The sequence below is a fragment of the Mus pahari genome, chromosome 21 (assembly GCF_900095145.1).
Source record: "Mus pahari chromosome 21, PAHARI_EIJ_v1.1, whole genome shotgun sequence".
Lineage (NCBI taxonomy): Eukaryota > Metazoa > Chordata > Mammalia > Rodentia > Muridae > Mus > Mus pahari.
The window spans coordinates 45347335-45356204 of NC_034610.1; the positions used below are offsets into that span (position 1 = coordinate 45347335).

General features: G+C 44.4%; 1 long non-coding RNA gene across 1 annotated transcript in view; it reads right to left on the reverse strand.

Moving 5' to 3' along the window:
• The window catches only part of LOC110337868, a 15683-nt gene that overhangs the window by 2524 nt on the left and 4289 nt on the right, over positions 1 to 8870 (reverse strand). The window contains exons 3-4 of the long non-coding RNA XR_002381278.1: positions 3639 to 3698; positions 1870 to 2363 (exon numbers count right to left, since the gene is read on the reverse strand). This is a non-coding gene — a long non-coding RNA (uncharacterized LOC110337868). The remainder of the gene's footprint in view (positions 1 to 1869; positions 2364 to 3638; positions 3699 to 8870) is intronic.

Below are 8870 nucleotides of genomic sequence, written 5' to 3' on the forward strand. Positions count from 1 at the left end.
GGAGGGAGGGAGGGAGGAAAGAAAGAAAGAAAGAAAGAAAGAAAGAAAGAAAGAAAGAAAGAAAGAAAGAAAGAAAGAAAGAAAGAAAGGAAGAAAGTAAGTTAGTTCTTAGGTTGATGCCAGCATATACTCCAGATCTTGCTTAAGTTGTATGGTGGATTGAATAGCATACCCCCAAATTCATGGCCACTCAGAACTTACTTGAAAATAGGGTCTTTAGTGGTATAATTAAGATGCTCTTATTAGATAAAGACAAGCCCTAATCCTACATGCCTGGAATCCCTTACAAGAAAAGAAGAGACCACAGCTATTCACATACAGAAGTCTATGTGATTGAAATGAAAGGCTGTGGTTACCGAGGACCACTGGAGCCACCAGTAGCCAGGAGGCCGTGGAGGAGTCTTCCCGAGAGCCTCGGCAGCTGTCTGACTCCAGCCAATGCTGACCTAAGGAGATACATTTCTGTCGCTTAAGCCACCCTTGACATCGTTATTGGTGTAGAGCAATCTTTAGACCATAATGCAAGTGGAAACATTTGAACTCGTTAGTGTGCCATCAGAGGACCCCCAGGATCATGGCCTAGGTTATTTTACTTCTCCCAGCTCCCAGCCCTGACGTCTTCTACGCCAAAGCCACCTGAAGGGGTCCACAAAGTGCCCATCCCTTTCCTGGGGCTTCAACTTGCTTCCACTGCCTGCCCATTCACTCACTCACCATCCCCGCCCTCGTGAGCCCAGGGCAGAAAGTGCACCCGCCCACCACACTCCCCCACCACACAGAGCCCACCCCAATCTCTCAAATCAGACAAGATCTCATGGTCCCTACTAACTCCACAGATTTTTTTTTCTTCATATTCCCTGATTGTCACTTTCTGCTTTGAATTAGTTGTCTGAATCTGTGGCTTCATCTCCCTTGTTAGACTGGGAACCCTTGGGAAAGTGAACAAGCATCAGACATTTTTGTGCTGGCCGCAGTACCTGGGCACAGTGCCTTCAATGAAGCAGTTACCCAATAAATGCCTGAGGTAGTTATCACTGTCTACTTTGTGGTCTTGACTGTTCTATGGAGAATGAATAAATAGTCATAGCAGGATGCTTCGTATACCTGTGCAAGTTTAATCATGAACAATGGCGAATTTGAAGAAAGTAGAACATTCGTCTGCATGACAATTTGTTCCTGTAATGTGTGCACGCGCTTAAATTGATAGAAAAGAAAATATATAGCCCCAAATAAGCTTGCACTTCACTAAAAGGTAATAATAAAGCTACAGTTAATAACAGTTTTCTGAAATTCTTAAAGAAGTGGAAGGATTTGGGGGGGGGGGGTGGAAAAAAAGTCTAAAGACAGCAATTTTAGGCTCAGGGGCCTGTTTCCCTCCCTCAGTGGAAATGGAAATTGGTCTCTACTATCTCCTCTTGAGATTCGTTGTTTCCTGCTTCTAATGGTTCCCTCAGAAACCTGAGGAATGCGGGGCGTGGTGGCGCACGCCTTTAATCCCAGCACTTGGGAGGCAGAGGCAGGCAGATTTCTGAGTTCGAGGCCAGCCTGGTCTACAAAGTGACTCCCCCTTCTGGAGTGTCTGAAGACAGCTACAGTGTACTTACATATAATAAATAAATAAATTAATAAAAAAAAAAAAAAAAAAAAAGAAACCTGAGGAATGGGATGACCTAGGGGGTTGGCGGCTGCCCTTCTTCCAGGGCCTCCATTCACCCCATGGCAGATATCTTCCTTCTGCCAGCACTCCCTTGACAGTTCATGCCATGTTACCTCACGACTTTCAGTGGAGAGAAGCACCAAAGCCGAGGCAGCCTGAGAGAGGTGGGGAGGAGCTACCTGACTAATCATGAGCATGGATAGCTGTCTCACTTCATTTGAGAAGCCTACCGTGCATGGCTGTGCAGGACTGAGTTTCATTCTGTCATGAACACATCTGGTTCTTGCCCGGTGTGCGGTCAAGATTCCCAAAGGCTTTTGCCCTTGGGAAGGACACTGGATGTCCTTGAAAGCCATAACCCACAGCATCGTTAACAGAGGCTCTGAAAGGGGAGGCTCAGGACGGCTGTTGGAGAGAGCCCAGGCCGTGGCAACTTTAACAGGCCGAGCTCTGTGAGTCTGAGGCTAGCCTGGTCTACAGAGTGAGTACCAGAACAGCCATGGAAAAACAGAGACACCCCGTCAAAGGAGAACAAAAAGTCCCTACGGGTGCTCACGCTATACAAAGCCACCGTTCGACATCAGGTTGGGAGGACCTGAGACAGCAGACCCTGGCAACCGTGGAGGACCGTGAAAGAAAAGTGAGAAGCCGGTCATTGCTTCAGAGTAGGGAAACTTGATCTGTCTAATAAGGCCAGGAGTCAAGGCTGAAATGGAAACACATTTGAATGAGATAACCCAAAGCATAGGTCTAATTAAGTTTAGTAAATCAAATCCCATGCACTTTCACTCTGAAGCTCGAAGCCCATTAAATCTAATTACATTCCCCGGGGGGATGCGGCTGTAAATGGATGTTAGCAATGATCACATTGAATTCCTGCTCCTTGCCCCCCTCTGAAAGCTTCCACCGCAGTGTGGGCGACTGCAGCCTCCCTTTCTTCGAGACAAGGTCAGGGGGAAGACACTCTGAGGACCCCATTCATTTAAGTAAACGCCTTCTGAGATCCAGAGTCCCTTTTGTTCCTGTTGCCTTCTTGTCCTTCTTTCTAACAAAAATGACGTGCAGATGTTTATGGCTCAGACTTTTTGAGGGGTCCCAAACCTATTTTCATTAACTCTTTACCTCCTAGACACCAGGACCTACCAATCGGACGCAGAGCTCATTACAGACAGTTGGATGGGGCAGTCGCTAGGCCAGAAGGCCATCCTACTGCCCTTCCCCAGATGGCTATGGGGTGGGGAGCCTGTGTACTTCCTCTCTGGATGAATCAGATGACTCATTAACTAAGATACTGTCCTCGAAGGCCAAGGCAGTCTTGTCATCGCTGCCCGTCTTTGCTCCCCTGAATGTTACTAACCTTGCTTATTAGAGGAGACAGACAACCCTGGGCTGATGGAGCTTCACGGCTTCAGTTGCATCTGGAGCACAGGTCTGCTCCTGACTGAAGTCCCTAAGACCAGTGAGATGGAACTGAACAGCAGAAGCAACCCTGCCGATTTTGTTACATATTGGCTTTTAAGACTTATATTCCATAAAGCTTTGAAGTTAGAAATTTTGTGACAAGTGGAGCAAAGATATTCTACTTGTGTTTGCTTTTGAATCTATTAAGATGTGAGTCAGGAGCCTATTACTGCTATCTCTCCAATGTGTGATGGAAAATTTTTTCTGTCTTTTGGGCACACTGAATCCTAGAATTCCAGTTGTGATATCAAATTACGTAAGTGTAGTCAAATTCCCAGAATTTCTCAATTCCAAAGTAATGTCTAAGGCTGGGGATGTAGTTCAGTGGTACAGTGTCAACCTAACCCATCTATTGTACCAACACCACTACCAATAACAATAATTAATAATAATGATGATAAATATCACAGTAATACTTTCATAGACTATTCAACTTTGGCCAAATCGTTTTGGCACTTGGTGACTATGGTACTTGCTATAATGTAGCTGAATGTTGTAAACTTGCTATAATGACACTCACCTATGGGATCCCAGCACGGCTCCGAGCTCCAGACCAGCCACGTGCTGCACGAAGGAGACCCTATCTCAAAAGCAGCAACAACAATTTAACAGTTACCAGCAAGGTTTCTCAACTTTGGCTCTAACTTAAAGTAATCTAGGAACTTTAAAACTATGATACTAAGCCCATACCCTAGGCCAGACTTACTGGCAGTTGGTGTCTGCTGAAAAAAGGGGAGTTGCTTTTTTTGGGGGGATGTGGTTGGTTGCCTGTGGACCAGAGGCTGGCCTCATCCCCATGCTCAGCACTAGAACGTGGTGCTAATACCTACACCAGTCACGGTAAGAGGACATCAGGTTCAGAGGAGAATGGCTGGTGGCTCCCACACATGCACCATGCCCAAGGTGCAAGAGCTCTACCTCCAGAAGCTCCTGTTGAGATCTGATCTTCCTTTTAAAAGAGGTACTGAGGTGTGCTGTGGCTTTCAGACCTTTCTTTAGAAAACACAAATAGGTATTTGGAATACTTTAAGCATAAGCACAAATGACTATCATCTCAGCTGCCTTTGAAAAATGAATAGGGATCATTTAGTTATGACTTTATTATTAACCATTTGTAACCAAATGCAATAGTTTCTCCTCTTCTTCTTTCTCTCCCTCTTCTTCCTCTTACTCCTCCTCCTCCTCCCACCTCCCTTCCTTTTATTGTTGTTTTTTTTTTTTTTTTTGAAGCAGGGTTTCTCTGTGTAGCACTGGCTGTCCTGTGTAGTACAGGCTCTATAGAGCAGGCTGGCCTTGGACTCTTAGATCTGTCTGCCTCTGCCTCTTGAGTGTTGGGATTAAAGGTGTGCGCCACCACTGCCCAGCGAGGGAATTTTAACCTTGGGAATGCAAAGCCCAAACCAAGAGGTAAAAGAGTAGAGGAAGACTTACAAACTGCATTAGGCAAAGGGAATATTGAGATAATTTGCAAGCAATGCTTTTCCCATCAAGAAGGAACGTTGGGATTTTGTGTAGGAATCCTGAATATAGTTATATAAGAACGTCCAAAGCACAGTACAAAGCAAGCTTAACTCAAGGTCACATAGAGATCATGTATTCAGAACAGAAAGATGTCAGCAAATTTTGAGACGTAAAATTGAACATCACATGGCTATAAAAGAAAGATGGTGGAAAATGTGCTTCTGGGCATGCTCAGTTCAAGGTCATAGAGTACAAGGGGGGAAAAAAAGGTAGATGCTAACTAGCACTTCTGGGCATGCTCTGTTCAGCCTCCTAATGAGCAAGCTTACTTTAGGTTGCCTAAAAGGATGAGTAAAAACTAGACTAGTTTCTAATAAAGTGCCTCAAAGCGTTTTAGCTGCAGCTAAAGAAAAGCTGGCTTTGAAGATGTCTGAGCAGTTTTTTTAAAGGGGTGGCCTTTTTGTTTTGCCTTTTTGCCTTTCTAGCATTATTCTCTCCTAAAACTGCTTCCCTTGCTTAGGAGCCAACAAACCAGAAATGCCTACAAACCTCCCACCCCCAGCCCTACAATGTCCTGTTTGTGAGACTCAACTTCCCCCAGATCCCTAGTACTCTGTCTCAATTCTCTGCAGATCTGAGATGTTATCACAACATGTGGTTTTCTTAGAGCTCTTGATCTCTTTGAACAACATATGGATTATAAGCACATTATTTAGACAGTTTGTCCTTTGTGCTTAAAAACCCATTACTACATATAAGCCAGATTAACTTAATGAGGTTGATTAAAAACACACAAGACGCACAAACAGACACACACATAACCGTGGTTGACTTCAAATGTTGGTTTTATATAATAAAAATCAGTGCAGTTTTAGATAGCATTAATAAAAACATGTGGATTGATAATCAAGACATTTCAACAGGTCTTTGAAAAGCATCTCTAGACTGAAAGTTCCTGACCATATTATAGGATAGGCCAGAGTGTGGCTGAGCCTCCAGTGGTAAAGATGTTCTCATAGGAAGCTGTTGTTTGTGAGGTAGCCAAGAGATAAATGAGTGTTAAGAACATTTCAGAGACAAAGAAGGCCATCCTCCTACACCTGAAGAGGAAGCCCAGACTCAGTGCAAGTCCTAAGGGTCACTCTCAGCACAGGTAGAGGACTGTCCTTCATGACATCCTCCAAGAGATGGTTCCAGAGAGAAAGATCTGTGACGATGGAGTTAGCGACAGAGAGGCAGATGTGACAAAGAGGGAAAGAAGGAGATCAATGAAGCTGGGCAGAGAGAAGGGAAGGGGTGGAGAGAGAAAAACAGGTAGTGAGCTCTTCCTGCTCCATCTGTCAGGAACCTGAGAGAAGGAAGAGAAGGTCAAAGAAGCTGCCCACAGTCCCGCTGAGCTGAAATCCTGAGGTAGACAAGCGGACCCCGAGGTTTCTTCTAGAGCTGAACTAGCCTCTGCTTTGGAACTGAGAAAAAAACACAGCCCGGAGTAGTAGTGCACATTTTCTCTGTATTCTATCCCAGCTACTGAATCTGTAATTATACCTAGGGCACAAATAATATGGGGGGAGAATTTAAAAATAGTGACAGGTTGGATTATTAAATGGGCAGATTGGTAGGATCTGGCAGCTATTAATTTAACAAAACAAAAGAAAAGGAAACAGAAAGTCTCCTTACCACGTCCTGATAATTTAGCACGGAGGAGCAGACGTCAAAACAGGAGGGGAATGCTTCGCTCACCCCAGTCGTCACCAAGACGGTTGACACTGGCTTTGACTTCTCTTGTGCTGAGTGTTTTAGACAAGAACTGAAAGCCAACAGACCTTGCTCATATGGCCTAAGCCAGCTCTCCATGCCATTGACTCAAGGCAGTTGCTTTTGCTTTTGTTTGATGTAGCACTTCTTTGTAGATATCAAACATAACCAAGTCGGAAGACGTTTCCTGTGGGCCTGGAGTCCACTCTGCACTCTGAAATGACCACTGCCAACTACACCGAGCTAGCCTACTCCTGACAGATCCCCACCTTCTCCTCTGAGTCATCACGCAGTTCCCAGCATGCCGCTTGTTATCAGTTGAGTCATTTGGGACAGACGCTGACAATTTGCAATGCCTTAGGCAGAGATAAGTGATGAGCAGCGACCAAGTGCAGACTCCAAAGGAGCAGGACAAAGAAACCTTTGTGTGGTGTGCACAATTTCTCTAGTAAACTGTGCGTACTTGTGATTAGCACTGCTCAGTAGTCAAACTCTGAAGAGACATCAAGTGTATAACGTTTGCACAACACGCTGAAAATTTGTTTTATTTTTTTATTACTGTATATCGGCTAAACGAAACAGTGGATGTTCAGTATGGTATTTTCTTCTTTTCTATTTTTCTCAATTGTTTGAGAATTTTACACAGTGTATTTTAACCATGTTCTCATTCAGCTACTCCCCTTAGCCCCACCCACATCCACCCCTATAGCCTTACCCTATACCCTCAACTTCATGTGTCCTTTAAAAAATTTTTCAATAACCCATTAACTCCAGTTTGTGTGTTGTTTGTGTTCTTATGGGACCGTTTAGTAGGGCATGGTGAAGCCCCAAGCGTCATAGCCTTCATTAGCTGTACTAATGAAGCTTCGGGGCAGTGGCCTGGTAAGCTACGGAGTCAAGACATTTTCACACATGCGCACTACGTCCTATGGCTGTATTCATCCGATCATCACCATCCCTCCCCCTTCTTCCCTCCCTCAGATCACCTCCCTTTCCCTTTTCCTTTTCCTTAATACTATTCCTTTCTGCATCTGCACTGTTTTTATGTTTATACATATAACCTGAACTCGCTCTGAATTCCTCATTCTCCTGCCTCAGCCTCCTGAGTCCCTGGACTACAGGCATTCTCTACCAAGCCCAGCCATGTCTTGAATGTCTGGCTGCCATACCTGAGGGACATTGTCTGTACTCCACGGGCCCCAGGTTTGAAGACCTTTGTTACAGCAGCCAGAGTATTCTAGTACACGGATGTGGCGGCAGCTTGGAGAAGAATGTCTTGTGGTCAAGGCTTGACACAAAAGTGAGAAAAAAGGTTTACTAGAAAAAAAAAATTCAAATCAAGCTCAGTGTGGTGGTGCATGGCTTTAACCCCAGCACTCGGGATACGGGGACAAGTGAATCTCTGAATTCAAGACCAGCCTGGTCTATAAAGTGAGTTCCAGGACAATCAGTTCTCCACAGAGAAATGTAGTCAAAACAAACAAACAAACAAACAAAAAGAATAGGAAAGGAAAGAAAAAGACCAAATTGTATAAACTTCCTTCCAACTGATATTCCAACATTCTGAAATATTAAAATATAAGTTTTGTTTTTATTTATTGTGTGTGTGTTTCTGTATATGTGTGTGTGTTACATGCTCATGTATGTGTGTAGGTAACTCACTTGTGTGTACACCAAGCATCAACAACCAACAGCTTCCTTTATTTCTTTCTATTTTACTTTTCTGAGACAGAGTCTCTCCCTGAACTTGGAGCTGTTTCGGCTGTCTGACTAATGCGTTCCTCTGGGATTGATCTCTGGAAGTTTGAGGTCAGCTTGGGTCTCAAAACCAAAACCAAATAAACGACAACAACAAAACCTGAGTGAAGTGTAAATACATAATTATCAACCAGAAAAGTGTAGGTAATGGGGATAAAGAGATGGCTCCGCGGTTTAGAACACTTGTCACTCGTGGGAAGGACCAGAGTTCAAGTCCCAGCACCTACATGATGGCTCACAACCATCCCTAACTCCAGTTCCAAGGGTTCAGGCTTTCTCTTCTTGACCTCCATGGACACAAGACACACATAAGATACATATACATGTATGCATGCATACAAAGCATTCACTCATATAAAGTAAAACAGAAGTCTAAAAGCATTTTTTTTTTAATTTCAGATGAAGATAGAATATACTCCCCAGCTCTACCTAAACACTAAGCTCAGAGAATAAGAGAGAGGCTGCAGCCACGAGGCTAGGCCCTCAGGACTCTGGGTCTAATGGTTCCCAAATCTCTCCCACTCTTTCAGGACACTTCATCCCTCTAGTTGCCGGTCAGCCTGACTCCTCATAATTCTTGGGCAACCTAGCCCAGATAAAGGAACTTCTTTCAGTCATCTTGCTTATGAAACTCTAACTCTAGGGGTTGGGTACCCTAAGGATAACCAGAATGACATGGGGGGAGGGGAGGGTTGCTGGGGCCTCTGATTCCCCAGAGCTAAGGCCGGATCTCACACACACACACACACATACACACACACACACACACACACACACA